Source organism: Centruroides sculpturatus, unplaced genomic scaffold, assembly GCF_000671375.1.
Source record: "Centruroides sculpturatus isolate CEXI.00-Female unplaced genomic scaffold, Cexi_2.0 scaffold570, whole genome shotgun sequence".
NCBI lineage: Eukaryota > Metazoa > Arthropoda > Arachnida > Scorpiones > Buthidae > Centruroides > Centruroides sculpturatus.
Genome location: NW_019384862.1, coordinates 118,823 through 135,509, shown reverse-complemented (window position 1 = coordinate 135,509; position 16,687 = coordinate 118,823). Strand labels below are relative to the sequence as shown.

Here is a 16,687-nt window from a genome sequence, read left to right as displayed (position 1 = left end):
TTAGAAAATTAAAGACTTAACCTTTAAAAAAGGGAGGAAAATTGGACTCTAAGAAGCACCAACAAAGGAACTAATCTACGAGGAAAATCATGAAATAAAGCAAATTTTTATCACGTGACGGGGTAAGAACAATAATGGATTAAGCTTAAGGCTATACAGCAAGAGTAAAAAAAAAAAAAAAGGTGCTCAGGTTTTTCTTTGTGTGTGTACCCGTACACAAAGGTATCATCGATCGTGTTACTTGTCACTATTTCACTCAAGCCATCATCGATTGACAATATCGGCAAGACATAACATCAAAAAAATTACTTACCTTAGGCTACGGGGTCAAAACATTTCTATATTTGATGTTTTGTTGGAAAGCAACCGACCGAACTCGACCCCCCTATTGGAAATTTTATTTATCTAAACTCTTACCCCTTATCAAATTTCTCACTCTTCTCTCTCTCACACACACACATACAGACACACGCACGGACGAACACACACAAAAAAATAGGTAAAGAATAAAAAAAATAAGTGTCAAAAACACCAGAGAATCGATTTAATTTTAGTAAAATCAAAGAAATTCTATCAAATAATTATAATTTTAGAGCTTACAAACCGTTAAATGTAGTGATACAAAGATGGCCATGCCGGGTCGAAGTGGACGCCATCTTGGATTTTTCTTGTTTCTTTGTTCTTTTAACACCCCGACGGCGGTACTTTAAACACTCGACAATTATAAAACGTATGGATTAATTTAAGTTAAACAATACTACGTTACGTAATTGATGACGTTCTTATTTTAGGTGTTCTTTGATGATAGGTGCGGTTGTAGAAAACCCTTGTGTAACCACGTGTTTTGTTACCGCGTTTGCTAAACCTCTTCTCACTTGACAGCGGTTTCTGTCGTAAGGATGAATGACCAAAACACTAAAGCAAAAATAAAGTCGTTTCTCGTGCATCCTTCGCAGTAAACACGTATTAATACACTACATTTTATACAAAACTACGCTTCGCACCCCCTCATTATCGCCTCTGTCACTCGAATTATAGCAATAAAATCGCTTACTTTAATTACTTTAAACTTTATTTATTTTTAAATTTGTAAAAAAATGTATTAAATTCATCTTCTAAAAAATTCCAATTTGGGGATCAAACACCCTCAAAACACCCCCTTAAAAGTGGTTTTAAGCCGAGATTTTTTGCGTTTTGAGTTAATTTGTATGCGGATTTGGGGGGTGGCCTGATTTTCTAACAGGCCTCAATTTAAGGCCTGTTTAGTAGGCCTAATAATCAATTTTCAGGTCGTGGTTTTTTTTGGTTATAACAAAACACGTTTAATCTATCAAAGTATAAGCATGTAAATTGCCTATTAAAATGCCTGTAAAGGCATAAATTTTGAATTAATTTAAAGACTGTAAAGGCTTAAAATAAAGTTTAATTTTAGTATTTTTTGAGCCTTTTTTTCAATAAAGGCAATTTAAAAATTATCATGAAATATTGCCTGTTTAAAATGATCCACAAGCATTATCTAGGCTCCATAAAATGTTATCTACGTAGGGCCTAAACTTATATAATTATAAAAAGTGGTTTAAAAACTTAAGGCATCGATCAGGAATTCTGTGAAATTCCCTTAAATTAATCTCAATTACAATGCACATCTTGAATGCGGGCATTAATTTAGAGGCCTTACCTTATACGAATTATCTATTATGCCTTGTTTAATATATCAAGAAGGCATTCGAACAGTAGGCCTTACGCTAATTCGGGCCCTTTTAACTAGCAATTCAAATATACAGGCAGAAAGAGCTCATTAGAAATTCACGAGCCTCCCTCCCCCTTTTAAATTATGAATAAATTAGCATATGTAATTAGTTAAAAACTGAATTAAATAATTGAAAACTAAATTTCGAGTGAATTTTTATTATTTATATTTTTATTTATATTTATTTTTTTTTTATTTTTTTCCAGAATAAATCATTGCATTTTCGGGGCATCCACGACAAAATGGCATTTTTCATTGGAATAAACTTACTTCAATAGGGATTTAGGGATATATTTAGTTGACGTTTATTAATTAGTCGAGTGCTCGAAGAAAGTAGGCAGCTGTCAGTGTCCTTCTCTTCACGTTGTACATATTGTGAACACGAAAAACATTTCGACAAAACACTTTTATGACAGTAACTTACCCCAAAATAGTAACCACACCTCTGGACATCCCTAATTTTGTGTATAGTGTGGGTGACAAACGGTCCTCTCTTCTTCCTTCTCCAAATTCGTAGTAAACGTTTCAAAACAACACCCTCCTCGCCGGTTGTTTTTGCTAAACAAGGCACTCCTTTAACTACTATCGCACCGTGTGTGCTGCTATAGTAACAGGGTGTATCGATTTGCACGCGTTTTTTTTTTTATTAATTACGTAATAATAAGGTTATTTATTGATCCCTATTACTGAGTGGCAAGTGTGGGTCTACTTCACCCAATTTTTAAAGGGGGTGGAGTTACAAAAGTTCAAAACAGCACCCTCCTTACTAGTTGTTTTTGTTAGAGAAGCCCCAAGTTTAATTACTACTGTAATGTTTATACTATTATAATAACAAAATGTCAATTTGTATGCCTTATTATAGGGTAATTTAATTTCTAATTTCGTAAAATGTATACGTGACACGGTCTCTTCCTTTCTTAAATTCGTTCATTTTACACTTATAATACTACTGTAGTAACAAAATGTATCGATTTATACACGTGTTGTTGCTTTAATTATCGATCGAACCCTTAAATACTTCCGAAAATTTTTGTCAGTCACGTGGGTGAAACAAACGGCCAACTTCCCTCTTCTCCAAATTCTTGGAGGGGTGCAGACCTTCTAAAGTCGAAAACAACACCCCTCATTCCAGTTGTTTTCTTAAAGAAAAACTCTATCTTTAACTCACACTACTACTACTACATTAACAATAATGTATCGATTAATAAGCCGTGTTCTTGCTTTAATTATTGATTAATAAAGATAAATAAAGACAATTGTTAATTTTTATTGATTTCATTTTATTTTTAAACCTTAAAAATATACATTTATTATTGATATTATTATTATTATCATCATTTTTTATTGTTCTTTTTCTAGGTTGGGTGCGTGTTATATCACTTTAAAACATGATTGATAACAATGCAAAATAAGTAAGGATGTTGTAAGGAGAGAAGTGAAGAATTCGAGCATTTTATTCACAATTGATCACGTCGGAAATCTTGACTATCAGTCGGAAGTAACCGTGAAAAGTAGGGATGAAAAAAGTGACGTCATTCATTATATCCCACTTAATCCGTCTTCCTATGTAGGGCACGTTATATTTTTTTTTGTCATCAAAATAGTACAACAACTCAAATCTTCTGACATTTCTCTCGTTCCAACCCGTAAAACTTTAGAGGGGTAGAGGGGTGTCGACTAGCAGGGGGGCCTACAAAATAAGAATAAGAAGAAGAAGAAGAAAATTCTTGTTCGCTTGTCTTCTGGGCAGCCATTACTGTCTCGGAATCGAGAATATTTTTTGGTGGTCCCTTCTCGTACCGAAGAAGACAGCTCTATCCATCATCCATCATCTCTTTACCAATTTAATACCCGTTGGTCGATTCAATCTGAGGATGATCTAGGCTTAAAAAAATAAATAAAATAAAATAAAAATAAAAAATTGTTGTGTGCTCGCTTATTGTAATATATCAAAAACAGTGACAGATATAAAATGAGATAAGGCTACAGGCTAAATAATAAAATATACTCTACGTTGGAATCAATCAGAGTAACAATAATGCCTGTTACTGTAGATTCGATGGGATTTTTTTTTGGTTTAAATTTAAGGCTATTTTCAATGTGGTGTAGAGATAAAGGCTATCTTTACCATAGTGTATAGTAAAATAAGGCTATAATCATTATAGTGTGGAGAAAAATAAGTTAAATTAATCACAACATACTGAAAATAAGACTATATTCACCCATTGTATAGAGAAAGACTCCCTATTTTAAACTTTCAAAAATCTGTACTATTATAGAAACAATATTAATGCGTTTGGTATTATAAAATTATTGATTTATAAGTCTCACGATTGATATTTAAGGCTAATCTTCTGATAGAAAAGTAGAAAAAGGCTCTAAGAATAGTTAGTAAACTACTACTACTACTACAGTAACGTAGCCATTGCTTATTGTGTTTTGTTTGCTACTCTTCCATAAAAGTGAGGAAAGGTAAGTCTGCTACTGTAGCAATACAGTAGCAGATTTCATATACTTAACAGCTCATTAAGTTTGAATGAAAAATTAAAAACTTGAGTTAAGGTACTGTACCATTACATAAGAAGAGTAGTGTTTATAAATCTGTGCTACTGTAGTAACAAAGAGCATCTTCCCTAGAAGCCAAGCTATCTATAGCATTAGACTAACGTCATAACTTTAAAAAAATCTTAGTTTAAATCCGATCTGTCACCCTAAAAACTAAGTAAGGATAATTGAAGTAAAAACTAGATTTTGTTCCCTTACTAGTAAGATTATAAGGATGCCTTAAGGAAGGAGAAAAAACTCGTTAATGAACTATTTTAGTAATTAATAGAGTAGCTAGAACGAGTTATCAATTTTTAAATATTCTTCCAGCCTTCGAGCTTGTTTATTTAGTAAAGGATGAAAAAAAAAAACCATAGCCTTAATTGCCTCATAGAATTAATTAAATTTTACCCTCCCCCCTCTTAAGTCGGGAGGAAAATAAAATTAAAAACAAATGTTTAAAATTGTGCAAAAGTTTTCTTTCTTTAGAAGGAAAAAAAATGAAGGGAAATGAAGAGTAAAAGTTTGGATTCCGGATATTCAAAAGTGACAGTAACAATAATATTTCAAAGGAAGAAGAAGAAGAAGAGGAGGAGGAAGAAGAGGAAGAAAAAAAAAAAGTATTTAAAAAAGTTCTCATGAAAGTGATGCAATTTCGATACGGAAAGAAGATTCCTAGCCAAAGACAGCATTGCGAAGATTGAATAAAGAACCCAAGGGTATTTCTGTGAAATGTACAGACACAAGCACACAACTGGCGACTGGTTGTTTCCCTGCACACTCGTCACCTAACTGTCAGTGTATTTTTCTTTTCTGGGGTTCCAGAAGCACATCTACGTTGTACGGTTTGACCCACCTCGAAACACTTCTAACTAATTATATACCTACAAAAAAAAAGAAAAAAGCTTAGAAATTTACTAAAATTCGAAAAAAGTTTAGATTTATTAACTATTTTTATACAGTTTTATTAAATTAATCAGTTTCAATACACGTGGTTTCAGTTTCTTGTATATTTCCGTTAAATCTTTCTATTTCAGAACACGTGTTTACATTACTTTTATGCATAATTAATCGGTTTCATGCTTACTATACATAAAAACGTGTAACTAATTATTTTACGATTATAAAAACCTTTAAAAAAAGTTACCAAATTTTATATAAAATTTTAAATTTTAATTAACTTTTTACGGGGTTTTATTAAATTAATATGTTTCATACTGCGTGGTTAATGTAATTTTTTAAAAAAAAATAATTAAATAAAATATTATTTATTTATTTATTTTTACAAATAAAGACGTTAAACCTCTCTATTTTTACAGATTTAAAGGTTATTTTTATTAATTGTCGATTATTCTATTATTTCGTTTTATTTTCCTTTATTTCACAATTGCCTTGTTTGTTCGTTCTGTGACATTTTAATTAAAGTTGTTTATTTCGTGTCACGTGTTTTAATTTAATCCATTTCGTTTCCTATTGTCTTTTTATTTTTTATTTTCTTTATTTTTTATTTTTTTGTCGTTTTCTGGTCATGTCCATTCCTACCACGTGGCTTCAATTTGTTTTGTTTTCTTTCTTTCTTTATCCTGTCAATTTTGCTAAATCTCGTCAATTTCACGCGACAGCTGAACTTTAAATAGAAATTGACAGAATTAAATGAAATTGACTGTTTAAAAAAATTCAATCACGTGGTCTGATCTGAAATAGATAACTTTACACAAAATCACAACCACGTGGATTGAAACAGATTAATTGTTATAAAAATGCAATCACGTAATCCGAAACAGATTAATTCTATAAAAAATTTATTAATACGGTTCGAAATGAACAGATTAAATTGAAATTTATTTAAAAAAATACAATCACGTGGTTGAAACGGATTAAAATATAAAAGCCACGTGTATAAAGTCTAATCACGTGATTGGAAATGGATTAATTTCGCGTAGAAATGTTTTAAAAGTCTAACCACATGATCTGAAACAAATTACATTATCAGAAACACGTAAAAATAAATAAAATTGCGGTGAAACAAAAAATGTAATGACTAAACAACGAATTAAATCACATCTGTTACGCTGATAACTTTAACTGCAAACGGCATTAAAAAGAACAAAAAAAAAAAAAAATAGGGTATATGAAACAGAATAAATAAATAAATAAATAAGGGGAAAAAAAAAATAATAATATTATGTGAAACGTGCAAAAATCAGATTTTGTCTCACGTCGCGCGGAATAACAGACAGACACACAAATCCCACAGAATAATAAATTTTAATTTATACACGACAAACTAAATGACATTAAATGTAAATTTTGTTAAAAGCAATTAAATAAAGAACAAACACCTAAACAATAACAGTAAAAAAATAAAATAATAAAATAAAACAAGAATAAACTAATCTATATTGTTACTGGGAAAAAAAAAAATTGTAAAATAAAAATGAAACAAAAGGGATTATTAACTAAAGATTAGAAAGACAAGAAATAAAAAATTAAAAATAAAAAAAATAAAAAACAAGACACGATACTTTTCTGGAATTTCAAGAAAATAAATCAGAATTCATAAAAAATAAGAAGTTATAAAAGAAAAAAGAACAGTAACTTGACAGTTGGTTTCTTCTTCTAACAAAATCACTGTTCAGCTTTTTCACTATCATCCGGAAACGGAATAACAAAAGAGAACATTAAAGACGTGAACTGGTTGCTTTTAGATTTATGACTTCATAAACACGTCAACGCTGTACGTCCTAATGAGCTTTTGCCTTTCATGCAATACTGATTGATGACCTATCCCCATGCCTACACTTTTTTAAACGTGTTTATACTCCGCAATATGAGTGTCAAATGTAACAAAACTATAACATTTCACCGTTTATTGGATCCAAATTTCGAAATGCCTATCCTATTTTATACTACCGATTAGGAATTCTTTTTTAAATATATGTATAAAGTTTTATTTTAGTGTATTCTCCCCCAAACCTTAACGTGTTGATTCAGATGTGACCCCGGATTGTTAAAATTGACTCGATTGGTTAATTCTTGACATGTGACGTAACTCCCCTCGCGTCGTCACCTAACGTGGGCGTGATTAATCACGCGTGATCTACGTCTTGCATGCCTCCAACCGACATGCTGTTAAAACCTTCATCTAAATTTCCCCTTCGTGGTTCTTTTATTTGAGGTCTCAACCCTATATTGAGATTTTAAACTGGAAATAGCTCCTCCTCCACTTGTCAAAGTCGAAATAAAATATAAACAATTATCTTAAAATTGTTAATTTATTTGAAAAATCTTTAGTTGGCCAGAAGACTAGCCAAGTAGACACTTTGTAAGATAATTAATTAATGTCGGCATGATAAAACGGAAATTCTACAGGAAACCATTCAGCCTATAGGCTAGAAAAACCAGTAAATCCTAGCAGAAATTGGAAAGCTTCATAGCGACCAGCTTATCCACCTAATAAGCCAGTCTTTCTTATGATGTCATACCTCTAGTCATTTATCATGATTATGACCTATGACCCCGCGTCGACTTCCTGTACAACGTTATGAATTCGGCATTGACACCTTTCCTGTTAGACAGAGGGGGGAGGGGGAGAAAAAGAGAGAAAAAAATTACATTCGAAGTGTTGGACGTGCGCAACTTTATTTTGCAAGCTGATAAATTTAATTAATTATCTGGCACTACGTCGTGTGTTTCGGATGTTTATATACAATTGATGATGCAAACACGTGGTAGCAATCATTAAATAATTTTCTAATGACTGCTAATTCCCATGTTTGGATATTTTTACTTCTGTATCATCATTAATGAAGGACATCAACTGTGGAGGAATAGTATTAATCTTTCCCAACATTAAATGCGTTCTGTGTGCAACACATTCACGGTTTTAAGCACTTATAATGACATGCTCTACCTGTTTATTAATTCCGTCCGCTTGGAAGTATCCTTTAATATCCCTTCCAGGCCCAGTCATGTGATGGATTGGCGCATACCAAACTTTCGCCTATTCACTGAAGTTATTAACAAATTTTCCACAAATTTTTTCCATGCACTACTTCGTGTTAAATTAATTTTCCACCATTGCTCATAGGTCCCATTTCACATACCAATAGCTAATCTATGACTAGTTATAGGCTATAAAGTAGACAGTATTATCGACCCGTAACGTGATAGCCGCGTACAGAAAAAAAAAGGCGCATTTTTAGAAAAACGCGTGAATTCTTTTCGTTCAAACTCCTCCCTCTGAAAGGTCAGAGTTCATAGCACGCGTCGATGTTAACCGGGTGTAGGAGCAAAGCGGAATTTTATAAAGTCGCGCGCCTAGAAGTTGTATATATTAACGTATTGGAACGTGGGAGGAATACAATATTAATTTACAAGGAATTAGCATTTTGCTGATACTTAATATCGTTTTGAATGGGGGCCCAGCTGAAATCTGAATCAGATAAGTGGAGAAGAGGAGCAGCCCTGGACGACGCCGGAGGATCTGTCACTAAGACGCCTGTCAATAGTAGAGCGGCCATGATAGATGGGACTGGAGTGAGTAAGTGATATCTGGTCCTGGCCCGTCACAATCCTGTCACGGACTGCACGCTGCCTAGGTTTTTGCGTGCGCTGGACCTTCTCCTTTCCAATCCAATCCCCGCACAGAAATCCCAGGTGCTTTGCTTTAATGGAACTGGCAGATATAAGCCTAAATGCAGCCTAACCGAACAATGCTATGTAATTTTCTTGCTTGCTGGAGCACTTATGAATTCTCATCGCACTACCTACATGAAAAAAAAAACTTTTTGCATTTCAAACTTTTCCATTTTACCTATGGGCATATAGATTTATGCTGCTCCAACTCTCCCTGCAACTCGTAATGAAGTAACTTTAAGGTTTTAACTTATCATAAAACTATCAAATTAAGCATTATTCTAGTTTTAAAATGCCTTACATTTATAAAATATATATATAATTTTAGTAAAATCAATGCTGAAACTTAGGCGAGTAGGAGAAATATTAAGCAGAAAGTACATTGTTTCTATGCAAACTGAAGGCGTGTAGGATATAAATTATTATGTAAGACGTAAAATAAAAAAATAAGATTTAAAATAATAAGTTTTTCTTCTTTAGGAAAAAATAATCTATGAAAATTGTTTTGGATAAGATAAATTTCGCTGCTAACAAAATTTTTATTTAAAGAATTGGTAGAAGGGGAGAGTAGCGGCTGTACTAGGGAAGATGTGAGATAGCATTGGCGATTTTTGTCAAGATTACTTCACCAAACAAATACAATATCCTGTTTTCTTGACGATCAAGACAAAGCGAAGAAGAGACAAGCTCTTACAACTTAATAGGATTGAGTATTGGTGTACGTAGGATTGGGTACCCTCTTACAGACTTTGTAAAGTAAAAATTTACAGAAAGAAACTTTCACAGTGGCCATAAGATGGCGCCCCGCATCTGGCCCCCTTCTCTCCACCCCTGGTAGCCCAGCCAATGACGAATGACCCTGACTGGAGAGCACAGAAGATGGCAGAGAATAGGAAGATTAATGGTGTTGCAAGGTCCGCCAAGCCGAACCCGGGCAAGAGAGTGAATGATGAAAGAACTGCCGGATTTCACTTTCTTAATTTTTTTTCCACTTCATCAGTAAAGTCCAATGGAATTTTACACAGAATTTTGATTTATATAAACCTATATGGGCCATATATATATCGAAGAAAGTTATGAAACGACCCTATGAAAAGTTGAACGAACATCTCCCAACCAGTCGGGTTTCATAACTCTTAAAATAACTTTTAAAACGTGTTTTAGTTAAATATTCTATTAAATTGTTGTAAAATAAGCTTTCAGCTATTGTAAAGGGCATAAAAGATAATGTTTTTGGAGAGAGATAAAGGCACTTTTTCCTTCTTTTAATGCGGTTAAAACTACAGATTACGGTGCTTTGAGCTTTGAAAATCGCTGCTTCTGCAAGAAAATAATTTTAAAATATATAAATAAACTAATTTAATAGAGTTATAAGGGTATATTAAGTCCATAAACACTAAAAACCTTACGATTTTTAATGCGAAGTAAAGGAATAAACGACCGTTTTTCATGGTTTAAAAAGTGAATTAAATGACTTTCTAGCATGGTTTAATTAATTAAAATACTATATTTAGCTCTCGAGATATTTAAAAAAGCCAAGATAATGAAGGTTTAGTCATACAATCAACATCATTTTTCCCATTGGAATAAGATAAAAAATAGCAGATAGAGTTCCTGAATAGAAATAAACAGAAGACTGTTGACAACACTTGTCCAGACGAAATTTCCCAGTGCAAACAAATCAAACAGTTTAGTTTAACGTTAAAAGATAAAGATTTTTGTCTACCTTTTCCTTCATAAGAGGCTCTAGATGTTGTATATTTTCAGTTATTAATCAATATATCTCAGCATCTTCACTCATCTCCCTGAAAAACAGTAAAGTTTAAGCTTAGTTTCTGTGTAATCAACAGGCCTCCTATACTCGATAGAAGCGCTACAATGAGCCTTAAGACTCAACATCACGTTTATATATAATATGAGGCACTAAAATAATATTTAAACTTTGTTACTTTGTAAGAAAATCGAGTAGGAGAGAAGATCTATCTGAAGATTTGTATATGAAGATAAGGGCACTTAATTGTAATATGATGGGGATTAAAGATAAATATTCCCACCCACGACGCCACTTCAGCAGTAGCAAGCTATAATATTTCGGTATGTAACGATGGAAATGACCCTCCCTCCTCTGAGTGACCTCAACCTTTAACACCATTCCCCAAGCTGTGTCGACTGGGCGACCCTGCGCCCTCCCTTATTTTCTCAATTCTTCAAACCACCACCTTTACCATGCTTATATCCGGTGCAGCTGTCGTTAAAACTTGTCGCTAAAACTTGACGTGTCGCTTGATACGTGAACTTTGAGCCATTCATATGTCAAATTGGCTCCCACTAGTTTGTTAGGACGTCGTTTATCCATAGGGCATTGGTGATTTGCTAGGTTTTAATTAGCCAAAACTCGTCCCCCTTCCTGTTTATTAGACAGAAAGAAGCTGATTTGTGCATTCGAAAAGCCTTCGTAGAGGTGTTTAGCCTTTCCTCAAAGGCTGAGTACGTATACCAAAGTTCGTATAAATCCACTTTAAAGCCTTTAGATGAAGAAATTCTGATAACGGCTTTGAGACGAGAATTTAATGCGGCATTATATAAAAAAATAGCCTTTAACGAGATTTTCAGGCTTTTTTAAGGTTAAACAAACAGAATAACATTTTCAGTGAGAATTTAACGCGATTTAAGCCTATATTTAGGCTATAGAGACTTAATTTTAGTAACAATAACTTGATGAAATTCGAGTTTTTAATAAAGGCTAACTAGCCTAAATTAAGGTTATAATATAATTTTAAAACCTTCATCAAATACAGTATATAATAACGTCAATGCCCGTTCTACAAGGATTTAATGTGGTTTTAATAAATTTATTACACTAGATAGCCTTTGTTAAAAGTGATTATACAATTTTCAAGTTTATTTAAGGCCATTTAGCTTAACTTAAGCCTTATTCGCTTGAAATTAGCTGTCCTTTACTGTTTTCAAGATTAATTAAGGCTATAAAGCCTGAAAGTCCTCGCTATGAGAACCTATTTTAAATTATTCCACTGACGTTTTTATACAAGAATTTAATGTAATTTAAATAACGTATTTAGCCTTTATTAATTAACAGTTTTCAAGAATAATTAAGGCTAGACAGAAGAAGCCGTTATTATCTAACAAATCTTTTCTATAAAAATTTAATATGGTTTTAATAAACTACTTAGGCTAGATGGCCTGTTTTTTAAATAATCACTATACAATATTCAGGCTAAATTAAGGCTGTACACATCACGCTAGAAATATTTATTTTTTACATTAGGATAATGACTTTTTCTATAGTCATTTAATACCAGATAGCCTTCACTAAGAGTATTCAGACTTTCATTAAGGCTATTTGAGCCTTAAAATCATTGATTAAAGGAGCTAATTTTTAAAAAATTTCTGCAGGGTTTTCTTTTCTTCCCCTATTTTTTTTTACAAAAAACAAAGGTATTTTTTTACTTGTCTTCATTATAAATCTAAAAAAAACCTTGTGTTTTTATTATTAAAATCAACTTCTGAAACTTTTTTTGTATGTATATTTATATATATCTTCTCCTTCCAATATCATAAAAAGCGAAATTCCTTAAATATTAAATTTTTTGAATATTTGAGAAGGTAATTATAAATTTTTTATGCATTTTTTCCTCATTTCTATTTTCTTTTCTTTTTATTTTCTAAATCAACATTCCAATCCAAGCAGAAGAGAAGAAGAAGAAAAAAAAAGAAATAAAGAAAAGAAAAATTAAAAAAAAAGAAAAACTAAAATCACAAAATTTATATCTTCGCCTGTAATTCGCTTTCCCCGCACAGCACTTAAGTCTATAGGAAAAACCAAATCTGCTGTCTAGACTGAGTGCTGTACAATGGAAAAAAAAGGGGTGGTTTACAGAAATAAAATGTTACTTTAGTATAATAATAAGCTAATTTTAATTAATTTCCGCCATTTTTCTTAAAAATAATCGCCATTAAATTTAAATTAGGTAACGTTTAAGTTACGTTCTAAAACACCCCTCCCTCATCTTATGTTTAAATTAGGGAAAATGTGACTTAAAAACCCTCTTATAACACGATAAATTATGACTTTATAAACACGTTTTAAGTTATAAAATTAATTAAAATGAGCAATTATTTAGTCATATATATATATTTTTTTTCGACAGATACGAAGAAGGTCCGTGGTATTAAATCAAAAAATCTGACGTACAGACTTATAAATTCTTAAAATTAGGTGGGTTTACGGGAATAAATAAATAGTATAAAAGTTTATTTTTTTAATTAAATTTAAGCGTTTTTTATTTAAAAAAACAAGCATTAAAATTAAATTAGAGGTTTATAAGACGATTTAAAACGTGTAAAAAGTCAGCTTATTTATACTTAAATTACTATAAGAAAGAACGTTTTTAAGCAGGTTTTAAGTTATAAAATTAATAAAATAATTAACAGTAAACGTTGTTTTTTTTTCTTTTGTAGAAGGGAAAGGGAAGAAATGAGAGATGCTTTAAGAAAAACAGCAATTTTTTCTTGACAAAATTATTAAATTTGAATCTTCGGAAACTAAAAAATACGATAAAGTATAAGTAACGAAATGAATACGGACAAGAGATTGTAAAATATTGCTTTTAGTCACGGCTCCGAAATCTCTTAGCTAAATTGAAGGTTGTGCAGTTCTTATCTCGAGTTCTGAAGAACAGCAGGCGTGGCTTGTACACAACGTAGAGATTACACCCTTCTAAGACGCCTGTTCTGTTTCAAAACACTAAATCCGAGATTCCTACTTTTACACACACACACAGACACACACATACATACATACACACACAACATTCAGCTATTTCTCAGAGAATTGTCCGAACCAAGTCCCAGGGACATCACTCCTTGTCTGGAAAACAGGTGGAAGGTTCTGTTCGAAAATCCACCATATGACGTTTACCCTACATGATTTAAAAGGGTAAACTTAACATAAATAATCGACTTATTGCATAGTTTCGGGAGGAGGAAGAAGAGGAAAAAAAAGAGAAGATTGTACAGTTCAAAATTATCAATTCAGGTTGCCTATCCTAGATTAAAGTCGACCCCATCCTCCTCCTTCTCCTCCTCTCTTCTCTTCTCTTCTCTTCCTGCTCCTCTTTTCTAAATTTGTAAGAGGAAAATTGCTCATAGACTTGTTATGTCTTAATCAATCTGTTATACCCCCCCGTAAGATGATTAATAATATCTGTAAAAGGGGGGTTTTAAGATATGATTTTCATTCAATATTCAACATTTGAATGATGCTGTGCTTAACTTCATACACTTATCACATAGAGATGAGCCAATTTACAAGGGGGGGTCGTATTATGTTTTAATCAAATTCCTCACATTTTTATGTATCAGGGGATTTTTAAAGGGTTGTGTGTTCTATAAGGCATAGAATCAGTAGGGATCTGCTCCTTGAAAGTTTAAATTGAGCAATCTACAATTTTTAGAGGGGGAGAGAAGAAGTGGAATAGAAAAAAAAGAAAAGAAAAAGCTAGCAGATGTTTCTAAAATTTATTCTATACAATCTAAACAAGTTATTCTTTGTTTTTTTTTTATTCTTGTACTTTTACATCTCTTCTACAAGATATTTCAGAGCCTTGCATGACATCAAAAATTACTTCTGAGCTGGATTTTTTCTTCGTCTTTTTTTTTAGAAGCTATCTAATTAAATTTTTTGGAGAAATTATATTCTGGGCCACTTCTCCATCTAAAAAATTCTTCTTTTAATGTGTTTTTGTTGTGGTATTTGAGCTTAACTTAAAGTCCTTAAGCGTTCTTAATAACACCTACGTAGGAATGAAACGTTCTAAAAAAATTCTTAGTACTAAGTCTTAACAAATCTCTTTCATTAAACTGAGATTTTCTGAAAAAAAATACCAAGAAAATAGATTCAAGAATTTAAAAATATATAGAATATCTAAAAAAGGTGTGGAGTAATAGGTTGAAAGTCATGTAAAATTACCTCCAACAGTAGATAACCATTATCGATAGAAGAGGTTTCTATTGTTGGATTTTAAGAGAAAAAAATTAAGATTTAAGGGTTTTAGGAGGAAAATTCTGAGGAATTAAGAAATCAATACGAACAATAAGCTGATAAAAAAGCAAAAAATTAAGAGAAAATTATACAAAACAAACATTAAACACAACTTCAAACATAAAAAATAATTTAAAAACGAAAAGAACTTAGATTAAAAAAGAGAAAAAGTATAACAAAGAATTAAAATTAGAGTACAAAAAGACTCTAATTTTACTTCTTCGTTCTCTATACAGAGTATAATTAATTTCCTATATAAACCTCAAACAAAAAATCTTCAACAGTAGAAACTTCAGCTGTTGAAGATTTTCCTACTTCACAGGATCTTTCAGAGGTTATCCTGCTATAGAAAGTCTATTAGAAGTTTTTGCATTAATTTATCTATATTTTCTGACTGTTACTTCTATACAATTTTAGTAACAGATGCAGCAATGGGTCCCAAGAAGCGCACGACGAGATAATAACAGAAGCATTGGAGAGAGAGCCCTTGAAAACTCAGCAAAGAAGAAGACACGAACTTCAGTACAATGCCCAAAATGCCCCAGAATACTTTAAGCATCTTTTTATATTATACATATTTAAGTTAGCAAATGTTGCCTTAACGTTTTTATACATTAACAAAAAAACTACGTCCGTAAACAAAATAATGCGGGTGCATTATTTTGTGTTGCGATTGGACAAGGAATAAATTTACTTCTTGCAGAAAAGAAATGTTTCCTGAGAGAAGAGGGAAGGAGGATTAATGTGTTTGGTTAGATTGTATAGCAACAACTGCCGAATATATGACAGCTACAAATAACTGCTGACAGCATCGTGATCTTTAACAAAAGCATTGCCTATGCAACGTGCAGCACGGGGATAAATTGAAAAGTGCAGCACACGCACACACACACACACACACACACACATTGAATCCACCCCTTAAATATTTAAAGCTTTTTTTTTTTACGAAATATCTATCGGTCCTAGAAATACTCGAGAGGACCCTTAAAAGTTTCTTTCCCTCCTTCCCCTTGTCGTCTTCATTAACAATTCTTTGAGCCTCTTTATATATATATAAAAAAATTGTATTTTTTTCTTAAATTACAATTTAAATTTTTGGAAAAAATTAAATAATATTTTAGTAAACAGTCGATAATTTTAACCCCTTGAATTTAATTAATTCCTTTACTTAAGGGTACTAAATAAAATAAAATTCTATAAACTTATTATTTAACACCTATATAACCTCTATATTTAAATATTTTAGGGAATAAATAATTTTAAAACGACCTTTGACCTTTCGCAGGTCATCGTCGAGTGTTATGAGTTATGCAATATAACAGATTTCTCGTTAGGAATTTAATAAACCTTTTAAACTCTAGCATACACTCCTCTATATATATATATACACGCCCTTATATATAAAACCGTATATAAGGTGTGTATAAATATAGAAAACTCGATATATAAAAATTTTATTCCTTCACCTGTTGAAGTCGAATACTTTAAGAGTGTAAGGGGGATAAACTTTTTAATAAGAGAAGTTGGCCATTTCAGGAAAAAAAACGATAGAGGGAAGGGGGGGTCGAATTCCTTAACCATTTAAACGTGCAGCAATAGCCAAGTTTTAGACTAATGTGGGATTAGATTGATAGTGGGGATCTGTCGATACCCGGATCCATCATGCTTTACAGCAAATCCTTCCAATTTCG

At 32.0% G+C, this 16,687-nt stretch overlaps 1 long non-coding RNA gene across 1 annotated transcript in view; it reads right to left on the bottom strand.

Annotated features, from left to right (window-relative positions):
• Positions 1–3,062: 3,062 nt before the first annotated feature.
• Positions 3,063–16,687, bottom strand: part of LOC111630689 — a 79,720-nt gene continuing 66,095 nt past the window's right edge. Inside the window, exons 2-3 of the long non-coding RNA XR_002757568.1 lie at positions 10,659–10,737; positions 3,063–5,178 (exon numbers count right to left, since the gene is read on the bottom strand). This is a non-coding gene — a long non-coding RNA (uncharacterized LOC111630689). The remainder of the gene's footprint in view (positions 5,179–10,658; positions 10,738–16,687) is intronic.